The sequence below is a fragment of the Sus scrofa genome, chromosome 10 (genome assembly GCF_054392235.1).
Source record: "Sus scrofa isolate SSC_HxYL_T2T_F1_AM1 chromosome 10, Sscrofa_HxYL_maternal_Yorkshire_Landrace_v2.0, whole genome shotgun sequence".
NCBI classification, from domain to species: Eukaryota; Metazoa; Chordata; class Mammalia; order Artiodactyla; family Suidae; genus Sus; species Sus scrofa.
Window position 1 is genome coordinate 7,147,607 of NC_139392.1, and position 21,439 is coordinate 7,169,045.

At 39.5% G+C, this 21,439-nt stretch overlaps 1 protein-coding gene across 2 annotated transcripts in view; it reads left to right on the forward strand.

Moving 5' to 3' along the window:
- The window catches only part of LOC146398773 (uncharacterized), a 765,729-nt gene extending 761,884 nt beyond the window's left edge, over positions 1–3,845 (forward strand). For both annotated transcript variants that reach the window (XR_014817271.1, XM_084979043.1), the window contains one exon: positions 2,512–3,845. The gene's annotated coding sequence lies outside the window, so the exon portion shown is untranslated. The remainder of the gene's footprint in view (positions 1–2,511) is intronic.
- The last annotated feature ends 17,594 nt before the right edge of the window (positions 3,846–21,439 follow it).

The following is a 21,439-nucleotide window of genomic DNA, read 5'->3' on the forward strand; positions in this document are numbered from 1 at the left end:
TTGTCAATTCAAGCGAGGTATCATTTACTTTGTTTTGATAAAAGGCCTCCTAGCTTCTACTAATTGAGGACATGGCAGTGTAGCTGGTGGAAGAACATCTCCTTGTAAGTGTCAGATACAAAGAGGACTCAGCATCCAAACATCCAAAAGGCAAATCCTTAGATAATTCTAGCAGTAGACGATGCACGCACAAACATTTCATCCTTTGAAGCAATTTCATTAGGGCAAGCTAGCATTGACAACATTAACTGGATCACATTGTTTTCACAGTGAGTATGTGGTACTGGGTTGAGGATGAACTTGCTTTCAAATCTGATTAATGATTTTGTGAGGTCAGGCAGGGGTTCCCTTCCTTCATTGTCATTTCACCTCTGCGCAGAGAGCTGGCCCTGTGCCATCGCTTGCGACCTCTTCTTTGGTGCTTCTGCTAATCTGCAAGCAGGGCCCCCGCCAATGGAATGTTTTCAGGTCAACTCATGTAACAGGTGAGTTTAGTATAATGATTATAGACCTTTCTCAGTAATATGTTCACTTATTGAATTAGAATTTGTCTGTCTCATTTTGCCTTCTATTTAGGTAAGAGACAATAAATGGAACTCAAGTTTTTTATTACCATGCAAATGGTAGAATTAAGGACCTACAGAAGGCTCTACAGTCCGACTTAGGGCAGCTGAAACCTCATGACCGCTACTTTCTCTGTCCAGTAGCCAAGTTGTATATTGAAAAAAATAGATTCTTTCTTGCTTGCTTGCTTGCTTGCTTGCTTGCTTGCTTGCTTGCTTTTGATGGCCACAACTGCAGCATAAGGAGGTTCCCAGGGTAAGGGTCAAATCAGAGCCATAGTCGCTAGCCTACAGCCACAGCAATGTGGGATCCAAGCCACGTCTGTGACCTACACCACAGCGCACAGCAACGCCAGATTCTTAACCCACTGAGCAAGGCCAAGGATCGAACCCACATCCTCATGGTTCCTAGTCAGGTTCGTTAACCACTGAGCCACGAAGGGAACTCCTAGATGTTATATTTCTATCTGAGCACATTTTAGAAATTATTCCCCTCCCCCGTTTTGATTTTTTTTTTAACTCTGGCAAGTTTAGAGAAAAAAAAATGTGAAATTTTTGATAAATTCTGAGCAAAGGAAAACATGATAAATTAAATGTATAAATACCATAACTTTAGCAATTTCAAATCATTGTAAATGACCTAAAAGTAAATTTAATACACAGTATAAAATAAGTAACCCATTGTCTAACAGAAAAAATAGTGATTTAATTAAACAATATTATGAAAAGCAACTCTATTGAAAATCTAATGTTGTATCTTATGATAGAACAAAATGCATGTTCCTTTTGGACCTAAAGTTTCTCTATGAAAAGTAGCGTCACTTGCTTAAAGCCTCATAGTCTACCTGGATGAGATAATATGACCCATTGAAGGTCAATTTTCTGTAACAACCCTGCTGCCAAAAACTGAAATGACAGCTGTTTGCACAGAATGTAGTTAAGGAGCAAAGACGGAAGAAACTTATTTTGAATAAAATACAAAACTATCCTTGAACTAAGTAAGTAGGAGTACTGGCAACTGTTAGTCTTGTGAAAGATAAGATTATGTCAGAATTTATTTTTCAATTGTCTTCAGTTTTCCAAAAGAGAGCCTGCTGCATGGAGGGGTTTGTCGAAGTCTACACATTACAACTTAAGTGTGCCAAAAAAGCTACTTTCTTTGCCTCCCAGAACTGATTGCACTTGGCCCTGGAGCCGTATGCTCACTGATGGGGTTGGAGGTTGGAGAGGCACTTAAATATGTCCCTTCAAGGTCATTGAGCTCTTTCTATTGAAACAGACACGCACTCTTGCTTTTTCTTTGTTTTCTGGGGTTTTTTAAAATGGTATATTTAATGTCATTTTTGTACCTCTTAGTTTTGTAACTGCTCTGTCCTTCAGCATTTCATCTCAAAGCACTCGCCTTCATCCTCAAGTGCTTAGCTTTCTGATACCGTCTTTGCTGAGTCCCTGCTGAGGTCTTGCTACCTCTTCTTCAACAACAAGTGCTTATCCTCGCTCCTTCCTCTACCCAAGAAACACACAAACCGTTCTCTTAGCACAGGCAGCACTCATCGGAGGCTCCGAGGGAAGTTCTGCAGTCCTTCTCTACTGACCAGGGTCCCATAATGAAGTTTGACTGAGGTTCTCACCGACAGAAAACCAGCCATGCATCTCTTGGGATGTGAACCCCTCCTGATGCTTCTGCTGCATGGCACTAGCTCCTCACCAGTGCCCATCTCTGGAGGGCAGACTACTCTTAGTTCTAAGCTGCTGTGCTCTGCCTCTCAGAGACTGGTGGAAATATCTACATTTATTCCATTACCTACACGGCCACTGGCCCTTGAAGTGGAAATGGGAGCTTCTGTCCCCGGACCCATCATGGCTCAATCGCAGGATCTCCATTTGTAATTTACTGCAGCCACTCTAATAGATGACTTCTTTTTTTCTTTTTCATTTTTTTCATAAGGCAGTAAGAGTGACAAGCAACCCCATCCTACCCCCAGCTGCAGAGTTTCAAGGAAGTATAAGCAGAAAGTAAGTAGGAAATTCACTGATCGCTTTTCTTTACACTTTTCATCCTTTCAGCAATGAGATGAAATATATATATATATATATTTGCTGAAAGGTCAGATCTGTTTCTTTTTATCTCTACCAAGTGTGCAAAGTGACCTCTTGGTATTATCTTTGTTCAGTGTTTGGAATTTCAGTTTACATGTATCACTGTCAATCTATTTACTAATGTTATTTCATGAAATTATTCATTGCCGTTCCTTTCAGTTATTTGGATTTGGTTCACTGGCGACGCATAAATCAAAATGTACACACTCTGATTCCTTGGGATTCCTCATGAGTGGCTGAACCTGTGATTGTCATTATCCATTGTAGTTAAGATTCTTTTATAAATTGTGTTTCTTCTTTCTAACATCCTAAAATCAGTTCTATGTTATCTTAGGAATGGCTCCATTGGCAAATTGCAGTGTAGTAAATCTCTTTTCTGACTCTTCCTGATTGGGGAGCTCTTTGCTCTGGGCCAGTGTGGTGATGGGCGAAGGACTTGAATCCAGGCAGCTATCACACTGGTTTGAAATTAAGATTGTATCCAAGGTGAGAGCATTTTTTGTTTTTGGGTAACTAATATGGAGCAATTATATATGATGTGTAACATCGTAACATGTACCCTTGCCCTGTATTTTGCTAATCAATGTAACCTTTACTTTTAAAAAGCAGATTTGTTGGTACTCAGATATCTCTTTGTTGTACAGTCATTCCACTTATTTACAGCATGTTTAAATTAAAGGTAAAGCATTATATCCAAGAGAAAGACAAAGTTTTGTAAAGAGAGGCTAGTAGAGAAAAAAAAAAAAACCTCTAAATTAAAATATAGCAATTGTAAATTTAAATTCCTGATGGCTATAAGAAATCTATATTTCTTTCAAAAAATAATGGACTACATCGTTCAGATTTCATTTGACCCCACATTTATATGTACTTGTAAAATTGTACTATTTGCAATATTAACTGTTTATATTACTTTTTTACTAACATTGTTTTTACAAAGCATTTTGCCTTGGTATTTTAAGGTCATTTTTTTTCTATAAAAGATTTAATCAGTACAAATACACATTGTAGCAAGTGATACCATTTCTTTTCTTATTTGATGATAAACTAATTTTGACTTTTCAAAACATGGCTTTTCAGTTTTAAAATCATGTTTCTATGACTTTCAGAAATAGCTTTTAGAGATGTTTCTCATATGAGAAATTAACAAGGAAACAATTTTATATTAAAATGAAATTGTACTGAAATATTTTGAAATTATTTTAGTGACACATTAAATTAAAAAATCCCAGAAATCCAAGAATAACTTACTTCTAAGCACATTATTTATGAAGAGTTGGACTCAATACACTTTACAGATTTTTAAGGTGCTGTCCTGACATTCTAAAAGATCACAAGAAGTAGGTGCTAGACATTGGGACATGACACAAGTGGTGACAGAGAGGGGCTCTTCATGGGGTTTTATGCACACGGAGTGGAGGAGAACAAAGAAGGAACCCAAGTGGGTTCTTACAAAGCCCATCCTTTCATAATAGCTTCTGCTTTGTTCAAGTGGCACATTTTACATCCGATGGAGAGACATAGTCGATTTCGCAGTAAGTTCAAAGTTACCAACATGCAGAGTTCTGAGAAAAAGTTAACATAGATCATTGTCTACTGAGAAAAAGAAGGAAAGGGAGGACAAAGAAAGGAACAGGAAGGGAAGGAAGAAGGAAAGGAGGACGGGAGGGAGGAGGGAAGAAAAATACACAGGAAGCAGGGAATGAGGGAGGGAAGCAAGAAAGAAGGGTGATTTCTCCTAAGCTTCCCCAAAATAAAATCCTTTCTTCCACGAACTGTCCATACGTAGAGGATGTATCTTCTGCTTCTCATTTGCAGTCCGTGTCTTTGCTAATCTCAGCGAGCTGTATTCTTGTTTGTAATTTACGTTTTCCAGTGGGGCCAAAACATTGTCCATCCACTGGCCTGCCTTCCTTCCTTGATAAATGGAAACTATGCTTGTAATCTCTCAAGCTGAAAACTTGGGAGACCACTTGAATTCTCTTTTATAACCTAGATCTTCTCCGTCAAAAAATCCCATTAGATCTATCTACAAAATATATGTAGACTTCAGTTTTTTGTTTGTTGGTTTTTCATGTCATCCCCGGTGCCACCCTGGTCCAGTGCACCGTCCTCTCTCCCAGATCATTGCAGTAGCTTCCGAACAGCGTGTCTTTTTCCATCCCTGAGAGCCTGTGCTCCACAGATCAGTGAGTGTGGTCTTTTTTAAAATATAGGTTGGCTTAAGGAGTATGATCTTTTTAAAAATGTAAGTTAGATCGTGTCGTATTCTGCCCAAATCCCTCTACTGTTCCAGATCAATGACTGTAAAGGCCAAGCTCCTAAAATGATCCTGTCCCCTGTGCCTGAACACTCTCGTCCCAGAGGTCAGCAAGCCCTCCTTCTGCATCATCTCTGGGCCTCTGCTCAGGTGTCATCTAATCACACGCCTTCTATCAGGTACCCATACAGCCTCCCCTCCAACTGATGAATTTCCCCATAGCTCATCTATCCACCTGATAAATCGCATTAATAGTAATAACAGCAGGTGTTTCTATGATTTTATGTTCCATACACTGTTCTAAGAACGTTAGCTATATTAACTCGCTTAATCCTCATAACAACAAGAGGAGACAGTTTTATTATCTTCATTTTCCATGTGGGGAACTTGAGGCCTGCCGATATGCAAAGTTCATCCTAGACTACAGAGCAATAAAGTAGCAGAGCAGAGATTCAGAGGCTCGCTGTTTGTCTCCAGCATCTGTGCTCTTGTCCAGTTGGTGTTAGAGCTTCTCATAGTGTAGATAATTCCACTGTTTATTGCTTGTATTCCCCTGCAAGAATGGAAACCTTGGGAAGACAGAGAATTATTATTTTATTTATTACCATATTACAGTTCTTGCAATAGTCCTGGCTCACAAGAGATCCTTAATACATATTTGCTAAGGAATGATTCTCTGCCGTCACTCACTGTCCCTCTGTCTAAACTTCATGGCTTTGTCTATGAGCCTGTTTAATTCCAGCTTGATTGGTGTTATATCCTCCACTATATGGACAGTTCTTTGAAATCGAAGATATACATATATGTGTGTGTGTGTGTGTGTGTGTGTGTGTATTTTTTAGGTCCACACCTGCATCATATGGAGGGTCCCAGGCTAGGGGTCAAATTGGACCTGCAGCTGCTGGCCTACACCACAGCAACAGCACCACTAGATCCGAGGCGCATCTCTGACCTATGTCACAGCCACAGCAATGCCAGATCCTTGGCCCACTGAGAGAGGCTAGGTATCGAACCTACATCCTCACGGATACTAGTTTGGTTCGTTACCACTGAGCCACAGTGGGAACTCCTGTCACTGAAGACATTCTTGACGTTCTCTGTTGACTATAACACATCTTTTCACATGATATGCTCATCTTGTTCTCATCCTAAACAGATACATTCATCAGGAAGAAGATATTTTGCAAGACTAGGAATTGAGTAGCAGTAGGCAAAGGACATATCTGTAGGAATACACCCTAATAATTCCCAGTGTTGGCTCTGTGCTCTCTACCTCTGAAAGAAACTAAGGGTGATTTTAAACATCAAATAATCAGGATTTGATTCTGAGCAGAGTTTTATTATATTTTACTCAAGTGGAGTATGAAAAGAAACTTTTCAAACCATCTGCAATTGGATAGATTCTTTTGTCATGATTTTGTTTTCACTATATGAAAATATGTTTAATTCCCAAAGGAAATCTGAAGAACTCTGTTATTTTCTAAGTATCCTTACATTTAATCTAAACTGTATATAATGCACTAAAAATGTATGGTCAATATTTTTATGCACGGCACGTTTTGAACATTCTTATGAAAAATTATTGGAATATGCAGTTTAGTAACTGCAGTTGTAAAGAATAAGAACCTAAGAATCTAACCAGATTAAAAGTCAATTTAGTGAGACTTTGTTACATTTTCTTCATTTCCTAATGGTTTGTAGGTGTACACTTTAGTTAATGGATAGGTGTGCTAAGTAATAATTTCTCATGCAATGGTTATTCTGTTGACAATATGAAAATGCTTTCATATCGCCTGTGGAACAATTTCATAATGAAATCACACTGACTTTCATGAGTTCTGCAGACAAAATGAACTTCTGTGACAAGTGACTTTATAATTGCTGGCCTTTTAAATTACTTTTACAAGTCATTTGGCAAACCTTATTAACAGAGAGATATAGGACATAATATTTTCAGTGATACTGTTATTATTAGAAAGGAGCTAACATTGATTATCTAAACTTAAATAGATATCCTTTGTTGAGAATAGAACCATCTTTCAAAAATTTTAGAATACACTTTTTGTTAGATATTAAATCAGGAGACTCTTACCATTTTTTCCCCTCTGTGTGCTGGACATTAGTGCTGGGTAATTTACATGCATACAGCAAATATATGAGATTAAGATAATTATCATAATTTTACAAATGAAGACTACATGACTCTGAGGTATTAGTTATCTTGCATCAAACCACATATATGTGGTATCTAGGATTTAAATCTGATCAGACTCTAAACTTGCCTGACTAATGCTGAAAACTAATGTTAATAAATGAATATTTTAACACATTTTATAAGATGATGAAAAGTAACCTGTTCAGCTCACAATTTAGTGGCCGGGAGAGCTCCCCCACCTGGAGTGTAACTGAGCTAGGGTGTCAGTGCTGCCCTCTTGAGGCCATCACCCTTAGTGCCTCCCCTGAGGTCAACTTCCCATGCACAGCTTCCAGCCAATTACTGAGCGTAGTAACTTGTTCCCCTCTGAGGCTGACATTGGCCATAGACCTCAGAGTGATCTGCCTTTCCTGTCTTCATCACTCAGGGTCAGACCTACCCTTCCTGACTTCTACAGACCTCTCCATTTTCCCTCTTATGTTTGTTTCCTAATAAAACGCTCATACACTTAATTCTGCCCTGGCATTTGCTTCTGGCATTTAATTCTGCCCAGACTAACATGCAAACCATTCATTTAATAAACCCAGTGATTTCTGGACCCTACAGATCTTTCTCAACTTTTGATGGGGTTACTTCCTGATAACGTGCTGTCAGTTAAAATGTCATAAATCGAAAATGATTTAATATTACCAAACATCCAACTTACCAAACATCCTCTCTGAGCCTAGCTGAACTTATATTTGACTGGAACCCTTACATTAGCCCATAGTTGGACAAAACCATCTAACACAAAGCCTATTTTATAATAAAGTGTTGAGTATCTCATGGAATTGATTGAATGCTGTCCTGAAAGTGAAAGGCAGCATAGCGGGCTGGTGGTTGCAGAGTGGTTGTAAGTGTAGTGGTGGTTCATGCTCATGATGGCTGGGCTGCCCGGGAGCTGCTGCTGCTGCTGCATCATGAGATAGTGTCGCATCATGCAGCCCAGGAAGAGATCCAAGTGTAGTTTCTACTGAATACATACCCCTCTCTCACCACAGAGAAGTCAGAAAATCCTTTAGTGGAACTGTCGGTCAGGGACCATCTGCAGTCTGTTCTTCCTCTGCTGACCTCGCTTGAGATGGCCAGCTTCTACCTCTATATGCCCAGTTTGCATCCTTTCTTTTAATGTAAGTTGTAGCTTAAAGGAGAACCGACCTCGGTCTCCTTTAATCCAAGGCTGTTACTTCCTCTGGAGTCCTCTGGTAATTGATATGTACCATTCGGTGAAAGCTTGACTTACTGGCTTGTTCCACAGAAAGGTGTGTACATGTCTTGTTACTTCTATTAATTTAAAAAAATCTATAGGAGTTCCCGTTGGGCTTCGCAAGTTAAGGACCTGACACTTGTCTCCATGATGATGCAGATTTGATTCCTGCTTTTGCTCAGTGGGTTAAGGATCCAGTGTTGCTGCAAGTTGTAGCACAGGTTGTAGATGTAGCTCAGATCTGGTGTTGCTGTGGCTGTGGTTGTGGCATAGACTTCAGCTGCAGCTTAGAGTCAACCCCTGGGTCAGAAACTTCCATATGCCTCAGGAGCAGCCATAAAAAGAAAAGAAAAAAAATCTCTCCCTATCTATCTACCTATCTATCTGTCATCATCTGTCTCTCTATATCTGTTCAAATGTTATAAATTCACTGTGCTTAGTACAAGGCCTTATATAATTAGCATTCAAAAATTCCGTGTACTTATTCAACCATACTCACTAAATAAGTGTCCTCTGTCACTGCTTTTCCATTACAACAGCTGAGTTATATACACTCAGTTCTCTTTATTTGGGGAAGTTATGTTCTATGAAGTCATGACAAGCACCAAATGAGTGAATACTGAACCATTTCACCTGTGGGAAATACAGGGTTACTTTCTTAAAATCCTCTGGTCACACTTTCTTTTTTCTCTTTTTTTGCCTGCACCCAGGGCATGTGGAAGTCCCCAGGCCAGGGATTGCATCTGAGCCACAGCTGCCACCTATGCCAAAGTCACAGGCAACACCAGGTCCTTTTATCCCACTGCACTGCGCTGGGATCCAATCCGCCCTTCAGTAGTGACCCAAGCCACTGCAGTCAGATTCTTAACCCACTGTGCTGCAGCGGGAACTTCTGATCACACATTTTTATGAGCCAAATGTATATAGACTTGTTTTGTGTGCATTTCTGTTTAAAGGTATCTTATTTAATATATGCTGTCAATTCATTAATAATGAACTCCTGGCCCGCCGCACTACAACTCATGCCTGAAAGGAGCTTATCTAACACGTGTGTTTTCTCCCTCACACATCACAGTCTTTTGCTTAGAAGCATCGGACAATGACTCAGCACTGAGCTGGAGGGCCGTTTTATTTTATTTTTGGTTTTTAGGGCCATACCCACAACATATGGAAGTTCCCAGGCTAGGGGTCGGATCAAAGCTACAGCTGCCAGCCTACACGACAGCCACAGCAACCCAGGCTCTGAACTGCATCTGCGATCTACATCGCAGCTCACAGCAACCCTGGATCTTCAACCGGGATCCTGGCCTGAGCAAGACCAGAGATCGAACCCGCATCCTCATGGATATGAGGTGGATTTGTTTCCACTGCACCACAACGGGAACTCCCTTGAGAGCCATTTTAAGCAGCAAAGTCATCAACAAAAAGCACAAGAAGGCAGGAGATATAGCAAGAAATATACCATGAAAATGACACTTGTTTACCAGGTGAAAGTTGAAAAAGAAAGGCAGAGCATGGCCTTGTTCAGCTTCAGTTGGGATGTGTTTGTTGGACAACTCAAAGATTGGGCTGTTAGAATTTTGTTCTCCTTGTGTACATCTGATACCTCATATATAGAAGTGTGGTCATGAACTACCGATTGAAAGGTCAAAGAATGGCTTCTCTCTATTCTACAACATAGTCTATAGTCCACCTTGGCAAGCTTCTTTATTTAGAATGATTTGCCCAGGGGTACTAGTAAACTCAGCAGTGGAGGGGCTTAATTAATTCAAAAAACTGTCAAAATTATGAGGCATTTGATACTCTGTGTAAATGATATGACATGCTTTTTGGTCTCCATTCTGATTCTAGAGAATTAAAATACTCTTTCACATACTGTGGATAAGATTTTTTAAATATATGTATCCGAAAGTATGCATTTAGAGTTAAAATTGTTTCAATCATATAGCCCTAATGATTTAAATAGAAATATCTATTTTACTAAGTATCTGTTTTCAGTAGTTGGTATTTTATTCATTAAGTAGTTAGATGCACAAACAGTCATATTAAGGAAAATTACAAAAATTTTGTCATATTTTTTTCTCAGTCAAGGTAACCCACTTTAATTCAAGTTCAGACACATTTTTGAAAATTTAGAAATATTTTAAAATGATGGAAAAGTATATTGGTTCTTCAAAGTAGGATGTGCATTCTCAGCTTTCTAAAATGTTATTATTGAGAAAAGATCTTATCTTCAAAATAAGTCTGTAACTTTTTAATGTTTTTATTTTATTCTGTGGGCACACAGTCAACAACTAAAATGCATTGTAGTTGTTAGTAATAGAGAAAAGCAAATTTTTAGTAAAATTTTAAATCTCTAGTTGATAGTGATAATCCAAGATAGGTATAAATTAAAACATGTGGTGGAAAAAGTAGTTTATTTATTAGGAAATATAAATCACTATTCATTACATTTTATATATAACCTTCTTTGTCCTGAGAAAATAAATGCCAAATGGTTTTGTAGCTTTAACTATTGCTTTTGATGGCTGCTCCTAGTTAGAGCACAGCAACTGTTTCTAAGTGCTTGTTTACATGTGATTTTTTTAGGTGTTCAGCAATGCTGGCTGGCCAGCATTTCCATCAGGTAAACATTTTTATCTGAGTGTTTCAGCTGTTCCCCAGGACCTTCACTGAAACAGGTTGCATCATTCTGCAATTATAAGCAGCTGTTTAGATGGGTCTACACCATTTATTCACTATTGTTTATCACAGTTTTGTATAATTGAGACTAAAATGTCAATCAGATGCTCCCCTTTTAAATTAGATATAGAATTCACTACATCTTTTTATTCTATCATTTTGTATGTAAAACAACTTACTTTGATTGTTTAAACTACTGTATAGCAATTATTCATGCACCTTCTTCTACATAACTGAGCTACTTACCTGCCATCTGTGTATATGTATAATTACATCTGGAAGGAAATTAAAAGCATTTGGCCCAGTATAAATTTTGACTTAGTTTTGATGGTTTTGCTGTGGGCATAAAATTCACTTGAGGATGTCTTCAGAATTGCTTTGAATGATTTTCAGATTTTTTTTTTCCTCACCTATACTCCGTATTGATGAAATGCTATTAAGTTCAGAAAGAGGAGAATTTAAAAATGTGTAAGGATTCAAGATGTGTACTTTTGTTGAACCAATTAAAAAAAAAGACTATAAATTTAAAAAAAAACAGAGTTGAGAGCTACATACAGAGAGTACACACAGAGGAAAAAAAGGGATATAGTTTCTGAAATAGAAAGGCGCTGCAAAGACATCTGACAAATGCTGTGCTTGAGTACCTCTAGAAATCAAAAATCAATATCCTCCTTGCATTGTTCAACAGCTCTCATCATGCTAAAGCTTTAAACTAGTTGATAAAACAAGTAGTGCAGCTGAAGTTCACTTGGTCTTTCCTCCTATAATTCCATAACAATTATTATGACAACATGTTTATATTGATGTGTACTATCCACCCAGCTATAAATATTTCAGCCTGAGTTCATCTCTTTGGTAAATTCACAGCTTTTGTGTAGTAAGTGGCTCCACTGATTCTTTCAAATTAGAAATCCAGAAACACAGACTTCTCTCTTCTCATGAAGACTTCTCTCTTCTCGTGTATACCATACATATAGCATTGAGAAACACACCACTGTATATTAGGAAATTACAGTGGTTTCCTATTTCCAAGGCTCTTTCCAGTTCATAGACTTCATGATTCCATGACTTTCTATACTGCATATGTAATCTATAGAATGAGGTGTTTCTTTCTGGAAATCTCTCTCAGTGTCCCATCACAGCACTCTTATTCCGTGTTCATTTACTCTTACTGTGGTGTTGAAAGTATATAACTGGGGACATGTAATACTAGGGATTTGGAAAGTATATAACTAGGGATTTGGAGTTCTTCATCAACCAGCCCATCCTGAATACATCTGAGAAACACCTTGATTTTGTTTATTTCGTGCTTTGTAAAGATGATGCCAGATTCTCAGGATGCGATTACTAAATCAGTGATCCCCGAGTAGGCTTTGTGTTGTGGTGTATGTAAGCAAGTATCCAGGTAATGCCAGGTAAGCTGGGCTGTACTACAGATTAAATAGCTTGCACTTTGTTTTACTACCTACCACAATATATATATATACTTTCAACACCATTGTAAGAGTAAAGAACATGGAATAAGAGTGCTGTAATGGGACACTTGAGAGGTATTTCCAGAAAGAAACACCTCTTTGTATAGATTATATATGCAGTATAGAAAGTTACGGAATCATGAAGTCTATGAACTGGAAAGAGCCTTGTCAGAGTTCAGAGCTTGGCAAGAATGGTGATTCAGAATCAGATTAAATAGCTTTCAGTTTGTTTTACTACCTAGCATAAAACAAAATTGCAAAGGACTTGTGATATAAGAATCAATTAAAAGTGTGCAAACGGCTTCCAGTATTTCTCTAGTTACTTTAGTTAATTCACTCAATCAAGGTTGAGTGGGCCCAGAAACCTGTGGACTCATTCGTTGTATACCATTAGATGCTAGGAAATGACCCATAAATAATCAAATATTTATATCTATGATATAAATAAATTTTTTGTGATACTCTAAGCATACATGTCCGTAACCTGATTTTTGCCAGAGCCTTAGACAAACAGCCGACCTGGACATGACTCACCATCATTCACCCTTTTGTTTCTGGGACCACGTCTTATTTCCAGTAAATATTCAATATTTATGGACAGTGTGAATAGGCGTAAACCTTTTACTCTTGTATACAGTCACCATCGTAAACAGGTGACACAAATCACTATGTAAACCTCCACCTTGGAAAGTCTACCTGTTATAAAAATCTCCAGGTGACTACTTCAGGTCTTTTGGAGGTCAGATTTTCTTACTCTACAGTTCTTTCAATTGTCGTTTTCAGTTTTCATTCAGTGGGCAAGATATCATGCACCTCATGTGGTGATGAATTATAGATTGAGCGTCTTATGAAGAACAGAAATTTATTGCTCAGTTTTGGAGGCTGGAAAGCCCAAGATCGAGATGCATGCCAATGCAGTGTTTAGAAGGATCTTATTCCTGGGTCATAGATGGCTATGTTTCTCTTCTCTGTCCTTACATGACAGAAGGGGCAAGGGGTCACTCTGTGGTTTCCCTTAGAAGCACACAAATCCTATTCGTGAGAGCCCCACTTGACTTCATCACTTCCAACCCCTCCCCCACCACATACTACCAATTGGGATTTCAGCATGTGGATTTTGTGGGATCACAAACCTTCCATCTGTAGCAAGCCCAGAACGGCCAGTCCCATCCTTCAGTCCTCAGGTATCGAAGGGTGAGGGTTAGGGTCAGGGATAGAAGAGGCTGGTGAAGAATTAACTTCATCTTCTGCTGAAGAAGTAACTAAAGCTACTCTCTTCTTCTCCCCCATGTGGAAACTGCATTCTTCTGGTTATACACCAATACCGCTGTTGTTCTTGAGAATCCAAATTAATCGCCTTTCCCAGCAGACACACACACACACACCCCAAACATAAAACCTAGTCAGACAAGGCTAGAAGGAGGGAGAATTTTCTTAAGGCATCTAGAAAGGTGAATCCTAATTAAGTGGGGAAGTTTTCTGCCTACCCACAATTCTTTATTTGCTTAGATGGGGCATTAAAATCCAATCCTGTACATCCACTAGTAGGGACCACCAGAATGAAAGAAAAGTAATAATGGAAAAAATACCATTACATTTGAAATGCATTCACTCTTGATTTTGGTGGCAGCTTTTTCTAATATTTCTCCCGGTCATCGTGGATACTTTAGGACTCCTTTACTGAGTCCCGTACCAGCACCGTGTTTATTTCCCAAAGCCAGCACCTTCAGATCCTGACTTTAGAGTTCTCAGAACAAGCGCAACAAAGGGGATTCTGGGAAGAAGGGGGTGAATTTCCGTATACAAACCTAGAGAAACTATCTACATCTCCAACACAACTAGGTGCCGTGGAGTCATCATAAGCCCCTAAACAACAACAGGTGGGGCTGAAATACCAGCATGCTATTTTGTGTGATGTCAGGCACTGATGTGGGAAGGAGAAGGATGTACTGGAGAAAAGAAGATAAGCTCAAAGTAGCTGTCAAGTATTCCTTGGACAGGGCAGATGGTCAGTGTGAGACCATTACCTGAACTGTGGTGATGATTCTGTTTCCAGGCTAATAGTGGTGAGCGCCAGGGTTCCACAGTAGGGTCAGGAGAGACCCAGGCAGTCTCTTCCCTAAACTTCTGGACATGACCATTCCCAGTTCCTTTATGATGGAACTCCTAACTAAGGAGTACCTCTTGGGAGTGGTTCAGAAACTGAGTAGGACTAATGGAGCCGAAGGAAAGAGACAATCCAGGTAAAAGTATGGCAGAGAAACAGAGTCAGGATACCTCAGAAGTATGGCACCAGATTTTCCATACTCCATGAAAACAACAGAAGAGGGGACACTCTAAAGGTAGGAAAACTCTTGAACCGCAGTTCCTTTGAGAAGTTGAGGAAGATGAGCAACCGGTAATGATCAAGGTTATCTTCTCATACGACATTATTACAGGGATAAAAAAAGAGAGGGGATGGACAAGACTGGCACCCACACAGATAAAGCCAGTTCTCAAGGTGAAATGCTCACCAAAAAGATAGAAATAAAATCTACGCTTTGTGATGAACCGAAGAACATTAGGCAATTTGTATGATAAAAAAATGATAACGTAAATCAAAAAAATAAAAACCCAGACACGAGTTGTCATAAGTCAGAAAAGAATCAGAAATACCAGAAATCAAATTGGAAGAATTATAAGAGCCAATAAACACAACAAATACTGCCTCAAGATAACGAGGTGAAAGGGAAGACACGTTTAAAAGTACAAAATGTAGGAAATCTTTAAAAACGTCAGTGGAATTATCAAAGGCTAATCATATCCACTATATAGGCCATAAGAACAAGATAAGTTCGGGGAACAGAACTAAAACTAGAGGGCTATTTTTAAAATACTTTTCTGAAGTGAAAAAAAAAAATGGAAACTGCACATTGAAGAACCTTTGTGTATCTAAGATCATATGTTATAATACAGTTACTGAACATTTAATAAACATAATCATTTGGGCATCTAGGCAGTGGAATAAAGAGAAAGAAAATTGTATAAACATCAGATCTTCAACAACTCTTCTAACCCGCAGAAAATGAACTAACATATTTAATATATCCCAGGAAATAATATGTGAGACAAGGACTTTCAAGTTCAAACGTCACAAAATAACTTTCAGTTTACTGAAGAGTAGGAAAAACTATTATCAACGTGTAGTAATGTAGTAACTCAATTGGATAATACTCTTTACAGAACTAAAATTACTAGAAACATGTTGTCATAAAGTTAGTAGTAAACATGAAATTTATGGTTACTTATAGAGCTGAATATAAATGACCTTGGAGACACAGTACCATTGTAAAAAAATGTGAGGAGAATAGGAAAAGCATATGTAAAGTGAGTTTTAGTAACCAAATTAATATTAGTATTGCCATATTTTTATTTTGAGACTGTTGGATTGTAACGTGCCATATAATGCGAATTAATTCTTTGAGATATTCTATCTTCTCCTGGGTCTTTGACAATTAAGATTCTTAGAGTGGAAGAAAGATGCAACAGAGAAGAGATTAAACAACAAAACCCTACAGACCTGAATCTAATAGAAAATATCAGTGTAAATACATGAAGTATTTTATCTTAAAAATTCAAATTTATATTTCCTAGATCTTTTGAAACAGCCTGACTAATCCAGGTTCAGGGGACATGATTGTTATTCATATTATAGCCTTGCAATAAAATTTGCTTCTGTCTTGAATAAATGGCTGATTCCAGGCCTGAGACAGGCATCAGAACATTTTTTTTTTAATATATACAAAAAGAAACCAATAAAACATAAATATGATAAAAAGACTTACTCTACTTGAAGGGGCACCTGTGGGTCAGAATGTGATTATTTGAGCTTCAGTAAGGATAATAATTACAGTGGATTAAAATAAAAAATATACTTGGATTTCCCATTGTGGTGCAGCAGAAACAAATCTGACTAGTATCCATGAGGATGTGGGTTTGATCCCTGGCCTCTCTCAGTGGGTTAAGGACCTGGTGTTGCCATGAACTGTGGGGTAGGTTGCAGATGTGGCTTGGATCCAGCCTCGCTGTGGCTGTGGTATAGGCCGGCAGCTCTAGCTCCAATGCAACCCCAAGCCTGTGAACTACCATATGCTGCGTGTACAGCCCTAAAAAGAAAAAAAATCAAAAATATTCTTATATATATGAGTTCGTAATGATGTTAAAATATATATATTTTTTATTTTTGGAAGGTTATTATAAACCTAAATATTAGAATAAAGACTGGTAAATAAATGAATCACTCATTTATTTTGCCTTTCCTGGATGAACTCTATACCCCGGAGAACCGGTAATAGATGAAGGAGGGGTGTCTCTTGATAAAAGTATTCCAACTAACTATGAAAAACAATTGAAAACCACATCACCATCATGCATTCCCCAGTGAATTATGAAATCTAAGTGCTGAGCCATAGAGATATTTAATAAGACACCCAAGAAGGGGCAAATTAGAAGTCATGGGTCCCCAGATATGAGGAAACATCGCCATCTAACGTCCTTCTAAAGAGGTCGAACCTGGGTCTGATGGAGCCTCTGGGCCCTGCTGCCAATTTGCAGGAGATGCAGAGGACACAGGAAGGTGTTAAGCTGCACAAAGAGTGTCCAGTGGGCTGAGTACACAGGTCAAATGTCCTTGGACCTTCAACTGAAAAGCAAGGGAAGGAAAAAGGCAGAAGGAAAGCTTACAGACTAAAGAGACTTAACAGACACATAATTTTTTAAATGGCCAAGATGAAACTATATCGTCTAGGGGTACACTCTTAAGTGAGTCCATTGAAAAGGCACAAGAGATTATTAGGAGCTGGGGATGGTGGCTCCTTTTGGAGGAGGAGAAGGGCTTCTTATTGATTTCCAGGGATTTTATTTTATAGTGTTTTAAAAAATGAACCTGCATCCATGGCTTGGCTAATGTAAATAGTGCTGCAGTGAACACGGGGTGCATGTATCTTTTTGAGTGATGGTTTTCTCCAGATAGATGCCTAGGAGTGGGATTGCTGGATTGTATGGTAGTTTCTATTTGTAGTTTTTTGAGAAATCTCCATACTGTTTTTCCATAGTGGTCGCACCAGTGTACATTCCCAGCAACAGTTTAAGCGGATTCCCTTTTCTCCACACCCTCTCCAGCATTTATTTTTTATAGACTTTTTGATAATGGCCAATTCTGGCTGGTGTAAGGGGGTACCTCACAGTAATTTTGATTTGCATTTCTCCAATAATTAGTGATGTTGAGCATTTTTTCATGTGTTTTTTGGCCATCTGCATGTCTTCTTTGGAGAAAAGTTTGTTTAGATCTTCTGCCCATGTTCTTGATTGAGTTGTTGCTTTTTTTTGATATTGAGCTGCAGGAGGTGTTTGCCTGTTTTGGAGATTAAACCCTTGTCAGTTGCTTCATTTGCAAACATATTCTCCCATTCTGTGGATTGTCTTTTCATTTTGTTTATGGTTTCCTTTGCTGTGCAAAAACTCTTAAGTTTAATTAGGTCTCATTTGTTTACTTTTGTTTTTACTGTCATTACTCTAGGAGGTGGAGCTGAGAAGATATTGCAGATGTGGTACATATATATACAATGGGCCATTAGTCAGCCATAAAAAAGAATGAAATTATGTCATTTGCATCAACATAGATGAACTTAGATGCTATCATACTAAGTGGGGTTAGTCATACAGTGAAAGACAAACATCATATGATACCATGTATATGCAGAATCTAAAAAAAGGATACAGATGAACTTACTTACAAAATCGAAACTGACTCACAGACTTTGAAAAACTTATGGGTACCAAAGAGGACAGGTGCGGAGGGGGGCATGGGGGAAGGATGGACTGGGGGTCTGGGATTGGCATAGGCACACTGAGGTCTGTGGGATGACTGGCCAGTGGGGACCTGCTCTAGTGCACAGAGAACTCTACCCAGTATCCTGTGATCATCTGTGGGAGGAGAATCTGAGAGAGCATGGACACATGTGTATGTATGGCTGCGTAACTTTGTTGTACAGCAGAAATTATCACAACCTTGTAAATCAACTATATTTCAAAAAAAAATGAAAGTGCAAAGGTGAGGACTGCTTGCAGTCACTCATTTCACTAGGTGTTTATCTGATGGAATCTGATTTGGGCTGCCCACTGGCCCAGCTGCTTTCCTCCACAATGAACCCCAAGTCCCCGATGGCCAGCGATACTGACCCGAAGGGCAGGCTGAGGAAGGAAGCCGTTTGATTAAATACAGGTAAGGCCAGAATCTTGTCTCCAGACCCCGTAGTACTAGCACTGTCAGCCTCTTTCCTAACTGCTGTGTAGCCCGGCCCTCTCTCAATCGGTACCGTACTTGGTGTGTGTGTGAAGGGAAGGATAGCAAAGATGGGGCACTCACCAGGCTCCTCCTTGCCCCACTGAGCATGACCTTGGGGTCCTGCAGTGAACCAGGCTCAGACAGGCATGTTTTCCCCTGCCAGGGTCCTCACGCAACTTAGAAGGTATAAAATAAATCCCCTACGCTCTCAGTGTCTTAGGGCTCTTGTTTACTCTAACTCAGTTGAAGTGTCCAGGAAGGTGGTGTCTGTGTGTCTCTCTTGTGTGTGTGTCCCTGTGTGTCTGTGTGTGTGTGTCCCTGTGTCTGTGTGTACACATGCACGTTACTTCTCATCTCTCTCTCAGATCTTCACATTTCCCAACAGAGAGCCCTCCCTAGCCCTTTGCTGATGTGATGATAAATTCACTAGACCAGACCAAAAAAGTCTCATTTAAAGATTCTTCAAGAATGGTGACGAAGACACCACCTTTAAATTGTTTTTCCTGGAGTTCCTGTCGTGGCTCAGTGGTTGACAAATCCGACTAGGAACCATGAGGTTGTGGGTTTGATCCCTGGCCTGGCTCAGTGGGTTAAGGATCTGGCATTGCCGTGAGCTGTGGTGTGGGTCACAGATGTGGCTCGGATCCCCCGTTGCTGTGGCTCTGGCGTAGACCAGAGGCTACAGCTCTGATTAGACCCCTAGCCTGGGAACCTCCATATGCCAAGGGAGCAGCTCTAGAAAAGCCAAAAAGCCAAAAATAAATAAATAAATAAATAAATAAATAAATAGTTCTTCCCTAGTTTATCAAACACATTGACGACACAAGCAATGGAAAAAAAATAATGAATAAATATGCAAATGAGAGTCTCCCTGGGAGTCCCCGTCGTGGCTCAGTGGTTAACGAGACCGACTTAGGAAACATGAGGTTGAGGGTTCGATCCCTGGCCTTGCTCAGTGGGTTAAGGATCTGGTGTTGCTGTGAGCTGTGGTGTAGGTCGCAGACGTGGCTCGGATCCCATGTTGCTGTGGCTCTGGCATAGGCCTGGCGGCTACAGCTCCAATTCAGCCCCTAGCCTGGCAACCTCCCTATGCCATGGGAGTGGCCCTAGAAAAGGCAAAAAATAAATATATAAATAGAGAGAGAGAGAGTCTCCAAAGCCTCCCTAGTTCCTCACCAGGGGTCCCACTCGGTTCGTTGTTAACTGGCATCCCTTGAGTGACAGATTTCGCTGAGATCAGGGCAAGCAGAGAACCATGGGACCCTTGATTTCTGCACCATTTACTTGGATGAGGGGCCGCATCAGCACTGATAACATGTTGACCGATTATCGTAAGTCAGTTTTATGCTGTGGCCCGGGTGTGTATCTCTGTGTTCTCTGTCTTTCCAAATGGTTGCCCCGTGGTACAAATGCCATTTGATATAACCATGTAGTGTTATTATCCACTAGGAGTTTTAATGACTTCCTGAGATACTGCAGCTATTAAAATGATGAGGCAGAAGGCACAGCTGATTCTATTTGACTTCAAAGTCCTTGACTTTTCTTCTCTGCATCCTCCTTTCAGGATAACTCCCTTTTCCTTTCCACTGCTTGGGTTCCCTCATTCTCCAAGTCCTAGCGTAAGGGTTTTTTTCCCCAAGTCTTGCAGTGCACGCAATGTGCTTTCTTTCTCTGAAGTCCTGTTGTATGGTTAGAAAACAGCGTGCAGTTTAACACTCATTGCTTTCCAGTACTGTCAAGGCTGCATTCTCAGCTCCTTGCCTGTTTCCTTCTGGCCAAGCAGTATTGTTAAAGACAGAAATAGGGTTTCCTTTTATTGTCCAAAGGGTCTAGCACTGTGTTGCACACAATTAAGATTTTAAAATAACTGTGCCATGACCGAAGACATTCTGCTCCTTCTTGTGTCCATTGCAGAGACTAAACAACTAGAAGCCTAAAAAATTAAAGCAATCATGGGATTGACCCAACCAATGAAAATACTGCTATTTTCTTTCGTCCTCTTTCTCACTCCCATTACTGTCCCTTAAGCAGTGTTCCTAAGGAGCACCTTATAACTCTCGATACTTTGTGAAAATTGTATCAACTAATCTTCAAAACAAGTCTGTGGAGTAGGTACCATTATCCTCATTTATAGGGAAAGAAACTGATGCCTGGAGAGAGGAAGTAAGAGAGGGTATCCTGACACAGCAGTAAGGGAGTGAGTCAGGAGACCTCAGGTGGAAAAGAACAGAGCTGTGAGATTAGTAATTCACACGTGACAAATCCAGCTTTGCCCAGAAGGCCTCATTGTGGGCACCTTCAGATGCGGGTTAGACACCCAGCTTCATGATGGTGAACTTGAATTGGAAGAAATGAATGGAAAAATTATCCGCAGGTTTCAACTTGTTTTACAAAAAATAAACTGCATCAAAACACAGTTTTCTAGTATCTCAACCTTGTGGTGATATCAAGACCAAGTAAGATGAGCAGTAAATAACAGTATTTTCAACAATCCCCTGTCAAATTTAAGACTGCTTTTAATGGAGCTTACTGCAATCTGTTTTAAATGAAGGAAGGATAATAGTCACTTATACATTTGGAATATTCTAATGAAATAAAGCTATTCCGTTTACTTTTAGTGACAGACTAATAAA